We start from the raw sequence: 15,709 nt of genomic DNA, 5'->3' as shown, positions 1-15,709 counted from the left end.
CACACACCTTTCATTCCAGCACTTAGGAGGCCGAGGCAGTGACATCTCTGTGTTCCAAGACCACCTGGTCTACAGAGTCAGTTCAAGGACTGCCAAGATTACACAAAGAAACCTTATGTTAAAAACAAACAAAAAAAACATGTTTCCGTAACTGGACAGGTTTACCTCTGGGTCTCTGACTATGTTCCACTGTCCTGTGTGTCTGTTTTGCTCCTGTACCATGCTGTCTTCGTCACTATAGCTCTGTTGTAGAGTTTGAAGTCAGGTAAGGTAATATCTCTGACTGTTCTTTCTACTTAGAATTGCTTTAGCTAGCCATAGTCTTTTGAATTTCCATGAGAGTCATAGGATTTTTTTTTCGTTTATTTTTCCAAATTCTGTGAAGACTGTCCCTGGAATTTTGACAAGGATTGCATTGAATCTGTAGGTTGCTTTTGGTAGTATTGCTAACCTGCCAATCCAGATGCATGGATGTGTTTCCATTGTCCAGTGTCCTCCTCAATTTCCTTCTTAAATGTCTTAAGTTTTTCTTTTAAAGATTCTTACTTCTTAAAATTGACTCTTTTGAATTGGTAACACAGCACAAGTCCAAAGCAAATACAGGTTTTCATTTTCATTCCGTCCACCGTCCTTCCCTGATCTAAATGTGACTCACTGTATGTATTCTTCCAAAAGTTCTCAATGTATGTAAAGCAAATAGCACTATAAAATCTCTCCCGCAGCCCCAGGGGCTGGAGAGAAGCTCAGTGGTAAAAAAGTACCCAGTGCTTTTGCAGAGGACCTGGGTTTGCTTCCCAGTGGTCACGTGGTGGCTTAGAAGCATTTGTAACTTCAGTTTCAAGGACTCTGGCCCCCTCTTCTGGTCACTGCAGGTACCAGGACATCTATAGTATACATTCATACATACAGGCAAACACTTGTAAATGAACCTTCTTAAAGCTCTTCCTTCCTTCCTTCCTTCCTTCCTTTCTTCCTTCCTTCCTTCCTTCCTTCCTTTCTTCCTTCCTTCCTTCCTTCCTTTCTCTCTCAGAGCTGAGAGTATAACTTGGAGCTTGCCTTAGCATGTCCATGACTCTGGTTCAATCCTCCTCACTCCACAAAAATACCAAGGAAGTAATAAAAAGCCAGATGTGGTGGTATACACCTTTAACCCCAGCACTTGGGTGGCATGTGGCCTGTGCAGCGTACCCCCAGAGCCCTGACTGAGGTGGCAATGGAATGGAGAAAAAATATACACAAACACAAGGACAGAAAATCTGGGGTCAAATGGGTTGTGTGCCCTCTAAGGGAGCAGCACCACTACCCAACAACCTTGAACATCAGTGCATTTACAGTATGCAGCACAGGGGGAGAAGTAAGCTAGCCTCCATAGACTGTCTCTGTGAGTGAGCAGTCTCAGCAAACACCTAGAAGGAGAAGCTGGGGTTGCTAGACTTTACACACACTGTCAACATTCCAATTCAGACCACAGAAGGCTTTGCCATCCCTCTGAGCCTCTCTTCCTCCCTTCATACTTTCACTCATGCCTTCCCTGGCTCCCCACACTCCAGAGCACAAACAGGCAGTGTACTCTCCCCCCATGAGCAAGCCTGAAGAGACCTTGGTTACCACAACAAGGTCAAGTGACGGGATCTAGGTGGAGTTACCCACCTTGGTTTCCCGGAACACAGCAGAACTGCCCCTGGGCTTGCCTTGAGGCATCTCCGGCCGTGACCTGGAATGGACTATGGATTATCCCACCCATCTGAAACCAGGAGGGGTTGTGGGTTGGGTCTTCCCCTTTAAATTGAGAGCTGAACATTAAAGCTTGGGGCCTTGATCAGAGAACTTTGTCTTGGCCTCATCTCTTCTCGCCCTCCAGCCCCTTTCATTCCCAGCCCCCCTTTCAGGTGAACCCAGTTGACTTGTGGCCGCGGGCGGCTACAGAGTGGCGCCCAACGTGGGGCTTGAAAACGGGGGACCGAGCTGAGGAAAGCTGTCTTAGGTGGAGCTCCACGGTAAACAGGACTAAAAAGGTATCCCACACACTTAGGAAGTAGCAAACGGTATTGAAGCTAGCGCTAGTTAAATTTTGAAGGCCGTGTTTGCAGGAAGTGTGTTTTGGGGGATAGGTCTAGGTCAGATAGGTGTTGACCCGACGCCTATTCTGCCTAGGGGGTGACAGCGAATTATGGGCCAGGAGAATTCTAAAAGGGCGTTTGCCTGCAGCCTTCGAGAGCTGCTTCAGACGGGAGGAGCTGGGTTGTCAGATAGTGTGTTGGAAGATTTTTTGGCAGAGGTAGATTCATGCTGCCCATGGTTCCCTCGAGAAGGAACGTTGAACAAAAAGACCTGGGAGACGGTCGGAGAGGTTTTGAAAACCACCAGGGCAGATTATAACACCCTCTGTCTTTGGAAACTGGTAAAAGATGCTATTGATAATAAAACAGATAAAGAGACCTCGCAGGTGTTAGCTATTGCCCAGGCACAGCTTGAAGAGTTCCAAGAACACCCATCAGAAAGCCCTTGTACAAAAAGGGGCACTCTCAACCCTACATCAGGGAAATGTAGACCTAGTACACCTTCTCCAGCTCAGATAAAAGAATTCGGAAACTCTGGTAATAAATCAGAGCTAGAGAAAGGAGCTGATTTGAAAATAGGGGGTTCCAAATGCCACGAGGAATGGCCCCCTCCCTATGCACCTTCTGCTCCACCTAGGGTCCTTGATGCAGCAGAAGCTGCCCAGATGGACATGAAGGCATATAAATTAGAGATGGAAATTAAACTGCAGAGATTGACTAATGAGCTACAGGAGTTAAAGTGTCAGTCAGGTGCAAAAAGGAGCGATGATTCTGGGATACGTCAATCGCCATTAGAAAGAGCTGTGAGTCAGGCCCGCAGGGATGGGCAGGATACATCTGACGTGTTAGCGTTTCCTGTAGTGGAAGTAGTTGATCAACAGAACCAAAGAACTAGACAATATCAGGCATTGGAGTTTAAAGTGATAAAAGAGTTGAAAACTTCGGTTTCTCAATATGGGCCTACGGCGCCCTTCACACAAGCTTTATTGGATACTGTGGTAGAATCAAATTTAACACCCCAAGATTGGAAAACTTTGTGTAAGGCTACTTTGTCAGGAGGAGATTACTTGCTTTGGAGCTCAGAATGGCGTGAGGCTAGTAAGAAAACTGCCGCGATGAATGCTCAGGCAGGTAATCCTAGCTGGGACTTGAACATGCTTTTAGGAGAAGGTCAATATGAAGGGAATGCTAATCAGGTCGAGCTGCCTCCAGGTGTGTACGCACAGATTGCAATGGCTGCTCGCCGTGCTTGGAATCAGTTACCTACTAAAGGGGATGTTAATGGGAGTTTATCCAGCATCAAGCAGGGTCCTGATGAATTATTCCAAGACTTCGTGGACAGGCTGCAAAAGACAGCTGGTAGAATTTTTGGAGATCCTCAGTCAGGAATTCCTTTTGTTACACAGCTGGCCTATGAGAACGCTAATGCAGCTTGCCGCGCGGCTATCAGGCCTTACAAGGCAAAGACAGATTTACATGGATACATTCGTCTTTGTGCTGAAATTGGGCCCTCTTACAATCAGGGTCTGGCCATGGCCGCTGCTTTTCAGGGGACCACTATACATGCAATGCTTGCACAGAACTGTAAAGGTAGAAGATGTTATAAATGTGGAGATACAGGTCATTTTAAAGGTGACTGTCCCAGGAGAAAGGGCATGGACTATCAACCAGGTCGCGTGTCAGGAATTTGTCCTCGGTGCAAGAAGGGTCGTCATTGGGCTAACAAATGTAATGCTAAAACAGACAATGGGCCAGCTTATACTGGTAACAACTTTACTTCCTTTTGTAAAGAATTTGGTATTGAACATAAAACTGGAATTCCTTATAACCCAATGGGACAGGGAATCGTTGAACGTGCACATCGCACTCTAAAAAATTGGCTTATTAAAACTAAAGGGGGAGAGTTATACCCTCCAAGGTCACCAAAAGCACATCTTGCTTTTGTGTTATTTGTTTTAAATTTTCTGCAAACTGATGTTAAAGGTCAGTCTGCGGCAGATCGCCACTGGCATCCAGTCACTTCCAGGTCATTTGCCAGGGTCAAATGGAGAGACCCCCTAACTAATTCTTGGAATGGTCCTGACCCTGTCTTAATTTGGGGTCGTGGATCAGTCTGTATTTTTTCAGAAAAAGAAAATGGAGCCCGATGGCTGCCTGAAAGATTGGTCCGTCAAGTAGACACAGATCTTGAGCCTAATAATTATGATTCTGATAATGAAGAATCTGATAACAAATCTAGTCAGTGTTAGCCATGGAGGACCCAAGACTCTAGATAAGGTTGTTACTCTATCCAGGGTGTTCCCAAGTCTCTTCTCCACCCAACCTAAAAGAGGGGACTTCCGCCCCTAGACCAAGCAGAGAGGGACCACCCAGAACCCCCTCTGTCTGGCAATCTGAATTCTTGCTAAGGCTGCGAGGCTAAGCACTGCAAGGGAATATAAATAAAAATTAAAAATATGTTTCTGGGTTCCCTGAGGGACAAGCCTGACTGCATAGGGGTTGATGTCAAAAGTATCCCCTCTCCAGGAAAAAGACATCAGGACGGGTATGACCTTCAGGCCTTACTGGACAACGACAGGAGGACTGGAGCTATTACAAGGTTCCCTTTAATTATTGGAGGTCAGGCCTCTATCCCCGCCTGGGTAAGATTAGAATTGCCACGGTCCTTCTTTACTTGGAAAAGAGAGGAGACTTCAGGGACAGCCCTGCTTAACTCTGAAGGCCTAAAATCAGCTATAAGCCTAAAATTCAGCAATAGGCCTGGCTTATTTGCCCGCTCAAAGTCTTAGGTCTCCATGGAAAAACACTGAAACAGAGGGCTATAAATTATTGTAAACAGACAGCTTTTGTTGAAATCTACCAGCCTGAGTAGTCATAGACTTTGTATCTGATCCCTGTCAACAAGCAGTTGGATGAGATACTAAAACAGTTCCATTTTCAACCTTATTTCCTACTTGGCTTGGATAATCATATTGCTGTTAACGTTTGAACCTTGTGTCTCAAGCAGATAAGTTGCCTTCACATAGAGATCTCTCCCAACAAGCCCAGCTACTCCGCACCTCAGATGGGATGAAGTCGTGTACCCCACACAGCTGCTTCTACTGGACCTGTTCCTCCTGACCTATCCTCAGATGGGCTCCATAAACCCTGGACAGCAGGACACAGCCGACTCTCCTACATACCCATTCTTCTAGGTTCCCCCTAGAGACACGTCGCCCCCAATGTCAGCAGGAAGTAGCCAGATATCACGACGACGACCCTATTCCTGTTTCACCTCTCTCTTTTCTTTTTAAGTTAACTAAAACGGGGGAAACTGTACTCTCCCCCCATGAGCAAGCCTGAAGAGACCTTGGTTACCACAACAAGGTCAAGTGACGGGATCTAGGTGGAGTTACCCACCTTGGTTTCCCGGAACACAGCAGAACTGCCCCTGGGCTTGCCTTGAGGCATCTCCGGCCGTGACCTGGAATGGACTATGGATTATCCCACCCATCTGAAACCAGGAGGGGTTGTGGGTTGGGTCTTCCCCTTTAAATTGAGAGCTGAACATTAAAGCTTGGGGCCTTGATCAGAGAACTTTGTCTTGGCCTCATCTCTTCTCGCCCTCCAGCCCCTTTCATTCCCAGCCCCCCTTTCAGGTGAACCCAGTTGACTTGTGGCCGCGGGCGGCTACAAGGCAGATCTCTTTGCATTCGAGACCAGCTTACTCCATGGAGAGAGTTCGAGGCCAGCCATAGCTACAAAGTGAGACCCGGTCTCACAAAACAAAGAACAAACACACAAAAATACCTCTGAGGCTGGAAAGATGGCTCAGTGGTTAGGAGCGCTTGCTGCTCTTCCAGAGGACCTAAGTTAGATCCCCAGCAACCACATGGCAGCTCACAATCATCTGTAACTCCAGTTCTAGGTGACCTGACACCCTCTTTGGACCTCTTTTGGTACCAGGCACACGTGTGGTGTGCATATACATATTTATGCAAAATGCTCATACACATAAAATAAAAATAAAGCTAACAAAACAAAACCCAGATGTCAAAAAATAGTAATAGAAAAAAAACTCTCCTTTTTTTCTCTCTCCCTCTCTCTGTTCTAAGGATAAACCCAGGTGCCTCACACAAGCTGAGCAAGTGTTCATCACCAAGCTATATTACAGGCACTGAAATATAAGTGCTCTTTAAAATGTTTTATACATTACGTGTTGGCGCTCCTGTCACAGACCATGTATGGGAGTTATAAGACAACTTTCCTCTCCCCTTTAACTATACGGGGCCAAGAGATCCAACTAAGGTCATCAGGATTTTACCCAATGAGTCATTTGTAAGTCCCACTCTTTTTAAAAGATGTATTTATTATTTATTTTATGTGTATGGGTGTTTAGCCTGCATTTAAGTGTACTGTATCTATGCAGTACGCTCCAAGGCCAGAAGAGGGTGTCAAATCCTCTGGAACTGTAGTTACAACTGTGAGCTACCAAGTGGGTTCTGGGAGTGGATCTAGGTAGGCCCTGTGGAAGAGCAGCCAGTAGTCTTACAACCTTTATTGTCTTTTTTTTTTTTTTTTTTTTACTTTGCCGTGGGTCTTTGAGATCTTGCCATATTGATGAATAGAAATCACTGGTCTTTTTACACAGGCATAGAATTCTGATGTATGTTTGCCCTCTCAATATCTCTTGAATCCATTCTCAGGCAGACTTCTACCCTAAAGCTCTCATGTGAACGTTGCCCAAGATCTGCTCCATGTTTCTGTATCTAAAGGTCAGTCAGCAGGGTAATTTCTTTACTTGATTTTTTTTTTCTTTTTCTTTTTTTTTTTTTTTTATTTATATGAGTACACTGTAGCTGCCTTCAGATACACAACAGAAGAGGGCATCGGATCCTATTACAGATGGTTGTGAACCACCACGTGGTTGCTGGGAATTGAATTCAGGACTTCTGGAAGAGCAGTCAGTGCTCTTAACCACTGAGCCATCTCTCCAGCTGCTGATTTTTGTTGTTGTTGTTGTTGTTGTTGGTGGTGGTGGTGGTGGTGGTGGTGGTGGTGGTGGTGGTGGTGGTTTGGTCTTTCAAGGCAGGATTTCTTATGTAACAGCCCTGGATTTTCTGGAATTTTCTTTGCACACCAGGCTGGCCTTGAACTCACAGAGATCTGTCTGCCTCTGCCTGCTGAGTGCTGGGATGGAGCCACCATAGTGGCTTTTTACCTGATGTTTTTGACATTCTGCTGTTGTTTGTCCCCACCTCTTCCTCCGAGGTCTCATCACTGGTCCCTGTCTCCCGTGAGGTCTCTCTGTATCTGGGTCAGTGCTCATTCCCCCAGGAGCTCATTTAGTTTCTAGGTTTTAAATATATTTTTTCTCATAGCTTCCTAGTATTATTTTTATCTCTGTCATTTGGCTTTGGCTAGTTTTTTTTTTTTTTATCTACTTGTCCCTCTTTAAACATTTTCTCTTTAAAAAAATATTTTTTATTATTTTAAATTGTATGCATGGAGCTAGTAGCAGTATCAAATCTCTTTAATTCCAGCACTTGGGAGACAGAGGCAAGAGGAACTTTGTGAGTTCAAGGCCAGTCTGGTTTACAGAGCAAGTTCTAGGACAGCCAGGATACACAGAGAAACCTTGTCTCCAAAAAAAAAAAAAAAAAAAAAAAAAGGGAAAGGGGAATGCGTCCACACACTTGCTTCTAGTTAAACAGGACTTTGGTGGTTTGGGTAGGAATGGCCTTCACAGACTCACAGGTTTAAATGCTTGGCTCATAGGGAATGGTACTATTAGGAGGTGTGGCCTTGTTGGAGTAGGTGTGGCCTTGCTAGAGGAAGTGTGTCACTGTAGAGGCGGGCTTTGAGGTCTTACATGTTCAAGCTAGGCCTAGCGTGGCAGTCTCCTGCTGCCCGTGAATCAAGACGTAGAACTCTCAGCTCCTGCAGCGTCATGTCTGCCTGCATGCCACCATGTTTTCCTCCATGACAATAATGGACTGAACCTCTGAAACTGTAAGCCAGCCCCAATTAAATGTTTTCCTTTATAAGAGTTGGCAAAAAAAAAAAAAAAAAAAAAAAATTAAAAAAGGGCTGGAGAGATGGTTCAGTGGTTAAGAGCACTGACTGCTCTTCCAGAGCTCCTGAGTTCAATCCCCAGAAATCACACGGTGGCTCACAACCATTTGTAATGGGGTCTAATATCCTCTTCTGGTGTGTCTGAAGAGAGCAATGGTGTACTCATATACATAAAATAAATAAATAAATCATTAAAAAAAAGAGAAAATTTTTAAAAAGTTGGCATGATCATGATGTCTCCTCACAGCACTGAAACCCTAAGACAAGGACAAAGATGATGAAGTCATTATTTTTAATATTTAACTTTTCTATAACTGCCTCATATTTCTTTCTTTAACCTTATGTTATGTATACATTAGAAAAGTTTTATGTGACAAAATCCAAAAACCATAAAATTTATCGTCTGGTTTAAGTCTACAGTTCTGTGGTATTAAATACACTCATGGGTTGGGATATAGTTCAGTTGGTAGAGTTCTTTGAATGTGTGAGACTCTGAGTTCAATCACCAGCTCCTCATAATCTGGGCCTGGGAGCACACACCTCTAGTCTTGGTATTCAGGAAAGGAAGGCAGGAGAATCAGAGGTTCAAGGTCAGGACTGGAGAGTTAGTGCAGGGTTTTCAGTACAAGCCTGAGGATCTGAGTTCAGTTCCCAGTAAAGACATAGAAAGCCAGTCGCAGAGGCAGAGACTGGGGGATCTCTGGATCCTGCTCCAGGTTCCATGAGAAACTCTGTCTCAAAAAAACAAGATAGGAAGCATATATTGATGAAGTCACCAACATTGACCTCTGGACTCCATGTGCACATACAAACACAAACATGTCCACCTGCATATGCACGCAAACAAGTACATACACACACAGAGAAGAGTTCAAGGCCAGTCTAGGATACATGAGACCCCAGAATGAACAGTAAGAAATGCATCGTGATGTAATGCCATCCCTCTCTGTCATCCCCACAACTCCTCGATTGTTTGTTTGTTTGTTTGTTTTTAGGACAGGGCCTTAGTATACAGACCAGCTGGAGCCTGGTGTGGTTCCACTCACCTGGAATCTCAGCACTCAGGAGTCTGAAGCAAGATCGCTAAGGTCAAGGCCACCCTCAGCTGCATGGTGAGACCCTGTCTCAGAAAATAATTAAAATGAAATATAAAGAAGCTAGAAAATCATGAACTCAGTGATTAAGATTCCTGGTTACTTTCTGGGCGGTGGTGGCACACGCCTTCAAGCCCAGCACTTGGGAGGCAGAGGCAGGCAGATTTCTGAGTTCGAGGCCAGCCTGGTCTACAGAGTGAGTTCCAGGACAGCCAGGGCTACACAGAGAAACCCTGTGTTAAAAAAAAAAAAAAAAGAAAAAGGATTGCTTCATACTCTTGCAGAGGACTAAAGTTGAATTCCCAACACACACATGACAGCTCACCATCTTCTGTATCTCCAGTCCCAGGGGATAACACTTCCGGCCTGCTTGGGCACTAGGCACACACATGGTACATCGACATGCAGACAAAACACTCATACAGCTCAAAAATAAATAAATAAATAAATACCCAATTTAGCCTTGAATTCTTTTTTTAAGAATACGTTGTTACTGAGTTTTGCCTGCATGTCTATATAAGCATCATGCGTATGTCTACTACCTGCAGAAGGAAGTGGGTACCAAATCCTCTGGGATGGGGGTTATAGAAGGTGGTGAACCACTATGTAGACTATTGGGACCCAAACCTAGATCCTCTACCACAGCAGCAAGTACTTTCTCTTAACCGCCAAGCCAACTTCTCAGCCCCAATCGATCAAGATTTCAATTTCTTGACTCAAGTGACTCAATTTCTTGGGTGTTAAGCCTTATAAATATACAGCTTAACTTCATTTTGTAAAACTGAAACCCTGCCTAGGCGGTGGTGGCACATGCCTTTAATCCCAGCACTTGGGAGGCAGAGGCAGGCAGATTTCTGAGTTCGAGGCCAGCCTGGTCTACAGAGTGAGTTCCAGGACAGCCAGGGCTACACAGAGAAACCCTGTCTCGAAAAACAAAAAACAAAAAACAAAAAACAAAAACAAAAAAAAAACTGAAACCCTGAACCCATTAAACAGTGACTCTGTTCCCAGTCCAACTGCCATTCCACCATCTGGTCCTATGATATTCACTACTCTAAGACCCATGTGTGTGTATTTTTAATTATGTATATATATGTGTAAGGAGGAGTGTATGCTCAAAAGTGAGTGCAGTTGTCCTCTGGAGTCCAGTAGACCGGGCTGGTCTCCAACTCACAGAGATTTGTCTGCCTCTGCTTTCTAAGGCATGTACCATCTTGTGTGTGTGTGGGGGGGGTGGGCGCACGTGTTGGTTCTTCAAGGCACAGTTTCTTGTGTAGCCTTGGCTGTTCTGGAACTAACTCTGTAGACCAGGCTGGCCTCAAACTCACAGAGATCACCTGCCTCTGCCTCCCAAGTGCTGAGATCAAAGGCATGCACCACCACCACTAGGCTGCCATCTTAGGTTTTGAAGATAAACTCTGTTACTGAATCTGGAGCTCACTGGTTGAGCTAGACTATCTGGCCAGCAAGCCTCAGGCATATTGTCTCTGCCTCTCCAGCATGGGATCACGGGGCGTGCACCTCCTTGCTAGGCTCTTTCGCCTGTCGAACAACCCAACTCAGGGCCTCACATTTGCTTGCTTGTTTGTTTCTTGAGATAGGGTCTCAAGTACTGAAGGCTGGCCGAGAATTCACTCTGTAGCTCAGGAGGAACTTAAGCTTCTGATCCTCCTGCTCTATTTCTTGAGACCTGGGATTGCTGGGATTGGATGAGGTGTTAGTTTCTGTTCGATACTGAGGATAAACCCTGGGCTGCATGCATGCTAAGCCAGCACTCTCCTAACTGAGCCATGTTCCCAGTCCCTAACAACTTCCTTTTGATATTGAAATTTCCTGATGTGGTCTTGGACTGTGTCTCCTTTTATTCAGGCCTTCTTGGTTTTGTTACAGCGTATTCATTGACATTTATGCCCGTGCATGCCCACACATTTGTGAGCAACTCTCTAGAAAGGAGCATCAAAGCCCCCTTAGCTGGAGTTACAGGTAGTTGTGAGCTGTGGATGCTGGGGACCAAACTCTGCAGAAGCAGGAAGCACTAACTACTGAGCCCTCTCTCCAGCCACTTTCTAGGGTCTTCTTAGGTGTCTTTCAGTGAAGTATAATTTTTTTTTGCATATGGATAGGGTATATCTTCTGCTATATTTACCACTGAGTCCTATTTTGATTTTGTTGTGGCATTTTTTTTTTCAAGATTTCATTTTCAATGGTTTTGTTTGGTTGGTGTTGATGACACATAGAAATACAGTTGCTTTGCAATAGGGTTTTAAAGCCAGCAACCTTGACAAACTCTCTGACTAATAATTTTTCCATACATTTTTTTTTTTGCATTTTCCACAAAAGTAATCATGCCATCAACAAAAGACAGTAGTTTGCTTTTCCCTTTCCAACCCTATGCCTTCAGTTTCCTTCTGTTGTGTGGGCCAGGACTTTTAGTACAACATTAAATACCAGCAGTGACAAGCTGTTTGTTTGCCCCTGCTTTTAGAGAACCCACTTCCAATATTTTCCCAGTGAAAATGGTATTTGTAGCATGATGCACTGGATTCAATCCCCAGCACCACAAAAGGAACAAACAATAAAGGAACAAACAATCCTTTGTTTTAAAAAGACATATCCTCACTAAAAACCCCTGGTTGTCTCGGAACTTGCTATGTAAATCAGGTTGGCCTCAAACTCAGAGATCCCCCTGCCTCTGCCTCCTGAGTGCTGGGGTTAAAGATGTGCGGTACCATGACTGGTCCCAAACCAGCCAAGACTACATAGTGAAATCCTGTTAAACGAAACAAAACAAAACGTTATTTTTTAAACAAAATCTCATTTGATTTTACCAATGAAGACCCGGGAGCCAGATGCTGGGGTGAAAGCCAGCTAGCTCAGAGAAGCAGAGAACACACCCAGCTGACCTTCCTCCTCAGCTGTCATTCCAAAAGGAATGCCCCTCTTTCATGCAATCTCCAAAACCCTCCTCCAAATTGAATGTCTCTCCTTACTTCCTGTGTGTCTCTCTATCCATCCTCCTGACTCCCTCTTACACTCTATGGTTTTTTTTCTTCATAATCCTAGGTTCACTTCCTGTCAACTGGTTGCTTGCTCCGCCTCTTGACCTCTGGCTGACTTTGTTTAATCCTATTTATAATATTCAAGCGGAAAGCTCTTGGATTAAACGGTTGTGCTAAGACTGAGCCACACCACAACTAAAACCAGGTTTGTCTGGTAAATAACACAATCTCGGATTTCACAGTGTGGTCAGATATCCTGCAACAAAAATGCCTTTTACATAGGTCAGGCAGGCACAGCCGCAAATGTCTACAATCTCGGACTCAGGAGAGAGAAGCAGGAGGATGAGGAACTCTAGGTCATCAACTGTATAAAAAGCTCAAGGCCAGGCTAGACCACGTGAAACCCTGTCTCAAAAAAAAAAAATCAATAAGTAAATATTACTTCTACACATGAAGAAAGACTCTGTTCTTTTTTTTTTTTAGTCTTATCTTGTCCTGTTGTTTTTAAAGATTCATATTTATTTTTTACTTATGTGTATATGTGTGTGCATGCATGAGTTTATGTGTACCACGTCCATGCAGGTGCTTGCAGAAGTCAGAAGAGGGTATCGGTATCAGATCCTTTGGAACTGGCAGTTGTGAGCCAGCTGCTATAGGTGCTGGAACCACACTCTTGTCCTCTTGAAGAACAATAAGTGTTCTTAACTCTGAGCTGCCTTTCCAGCCCTGAATTAAATGCTTTTTAAAGCCCTTTTTATCTTGAAATGTAATAGACATAAATGTAAAGGTAGCAAAACATAAAATGTAATGAGGACTTACAGAGGGAATAGTTATAAACCGAGTAGCAGCATTCACACTGTGTAATCACCATGTAAAATAGCTTTGTATGTAGTTGAAAAGACAGTGTGTCCCTTCCCAATTATATGCAGCTACTCATGGTTCAGCAGTGAGAGGTAGTGTAATGGTGTTTATAACAATTACTCCTAGGGGTCCTGAGTTCAATTTCCATCAACCACGTGGCGACTTATAACCATCTGTAATGGGATCTGATGACTTCTGGTGTGTCTGAAGACAGCTACAGTGTACTCACATGTATAAAAGACAGGAATCTAAATCTTAGACTAGAACAAACAAGTAGGCTTCAGACATGAAAATGACTTTGGGCTAGGACAGGGAAGTAGGCTCAGATATTTTGGTCACCCCGATAAGCCCTTAGAAACAGTGATCACGGGAGTGTTCACGAAACTGTGTTTATTGCCCTGCTTGTTCTTTGACTATTTGTGTTTATTGTCTTGCGTGTTCCTTGACTATTTGCATCTATTGTATTGCTAGTTCCTCAACCTAGAACTGACTTTAATACTTGCATGTAATTAAAATGGCATAAAAGCATAAAGGAGGAGGATGGTGGGATGGGGTCTCTGGAGGTGGGGAATGGGGTTAGGAGGTGACATTCGAAATGTAAATAAATAAAATATCCAATAAAATAAATAAATAAATCTTTTAAAAATCTCTCTCTCTCTCTCTCTCTCTCTCTCTCTCTCTCTCTCTCTCTCTCCCCCCCCCCCCCAACCAGGGTTTTACTGTATAGCCCTGGCTGTCCTGGAACTATGCTGTCTTGGAACCAAGCTAGCCTCAACTCACAGAGATTCACCTGCCTCTGCTCCTAAGAGCTGGGACTAAACACATGCACTACTCCAGCCTCCCTTTCTTTCTTCCTTCTTTCCTTCCTTCCTTCCTTCCTTCCTTCCTTCCTTTTTAAAGACAGGGTCTCACAAAGCCCAGACTGCCTCTGCAGTTCAGGACCTTGAACTCCTGATCCTTCTAGCTCCATCTCCTGAGTACTGAGATTACAGGCACAGACTATCATGCTCAGTGTATACCATGCTGTGTCTCAAAACCAGGAATGTAAAGCTAGGCAAGGATTCTAATGAGCTATATCCTCCTCCCCCACCCCCTCTCTTCTCCTCCTCCCTCTCTCCCTCACCCTCTCCCTCCTCTTCCTTCTTCTTTTTTTTCTTTATTGGATATTTTATTTACATTTCATATGCCATCCCCTTTCCCCATTTCCCCTATCCCATCCCCCCTTCTCCTTTTTGCTTTTATTCTATTTTTTAATGTTAATCAAAGGCTTTATAAGTTTGGTAATGCTCAGTAAAAAAGATGCCCATACAATCAGAAGTGTAACCCAATACCCAACCTAGATATACCAACTACCTTTGACTGGTGGAGACACTCGAACATCTGCCTCCATGTTCCCTGGCCCCTCTTGTCACCTAGCTCCTCATCTCCTTCTCCTTCTCCTCTCCTTACTCCTCCTCTCCCTCTCCTTACTTCTCCCACCTTAGCTCCACCTACATATCACCCTTCTTGTTAAAATAAAACTTTTCTCTTAAAATACAATTAGAGCATAACTATACCAATTTGGGTTAGTAAGGTACAAGATAGACCTAATACCCAGTCCATCATTTTGTTGACTAAACAGAACCTCTGTCATCCCTCCTAACTTAGTTCTGAACCTGCTTTTTTCTTGGCTTTAGAATGAATGTCAGCTGAAAACCATCCTCTCAAATCTTTTCTCTCAAAGTAAATAGCCAGGATTGGCTATGAGACTATAAGTCTTCAACCCCGTCAGAAATCCAGAATGACTGAGTTAACTGAAATTATGGGAAGCACAAAGCATAGCTTCTAAAACTTAGCCAAATTATAGAGACCACTGAACACCTGGACAGTCCCTATACTACAAAACGTTGGAGCATCTGATCTCCAGCCTTCTGGCCCAGGATCATCTGACAGACATAGTGATGCAGAATTATTAAGGGCTGATTACTCTGTCTTGGCAGATATAATCAGTTGGCTATTCCGCAAGTGTGTCATTTTCTAGACAGTGATTTGTCTGTAGATGAAAAGAGGCAATTCTTGCCTAGTGGTTGTCTCACCACAACTGGAGTAACTCCAAAGATGCTCAATTTCTTCTTAGAATCCAAGACAGGAAGCTGTCAGGAGCAGACAGTTCCCTAATCATGTACTCTCCCCCCATGAGCAGGACTGAGAGACCTTGGTTGCCACAGCAAGGTCAAGTGACAGGATCCAAGTGGAGTTACCCACCTTGGCTGCCCTGAACACAGCAGAACTGCCCCTGGGCTTGCCCTGAGACATCTCCGGCCGTGACCTGGAATGGACTATGGATTATCCCACCCATCTGAAACCAGGAGGGGTTGTGGGTTGGGTCTTCCCCTTTAAATTGAGAGCTGAACATTAAAGCTTTGGGCCTTGATCAGAGAACTTTGTCTTGGCCTCATCTCTTCTCGCCCTCCTTCCCACTTCATTCCCAGCCCCCCTTTCAGGTGAATCCAGTTGACTTGTGGCCGCGGGCGGCTACATAATCAAAATGAACATTAATACAGAAATGTTTGTAACATCAATTCTGTGGACTTCTGAGGTTTTGAAAACCAACTATCCATATAAGACAATCTGGACTGTTGTCTGTTAGCTCCTCTCAGCT

This window comes from Arvicanthis niloticus, chromosome 9 (assembly GCF_011762505.2).
Source record: "Arvicanthis niloticus isolate mArvNil1 chromosome 9, mArvNil1.pat.X, whole genome shotgun sequence".
NCBI lineage: Eukaryota > Metazoa > Chordata > Mammalia > Rodentia > Muridae > Arvicanthis > Arvicanthis niloticus.
Note: the sequence above shows the minus strand (reverse complement) of the source record.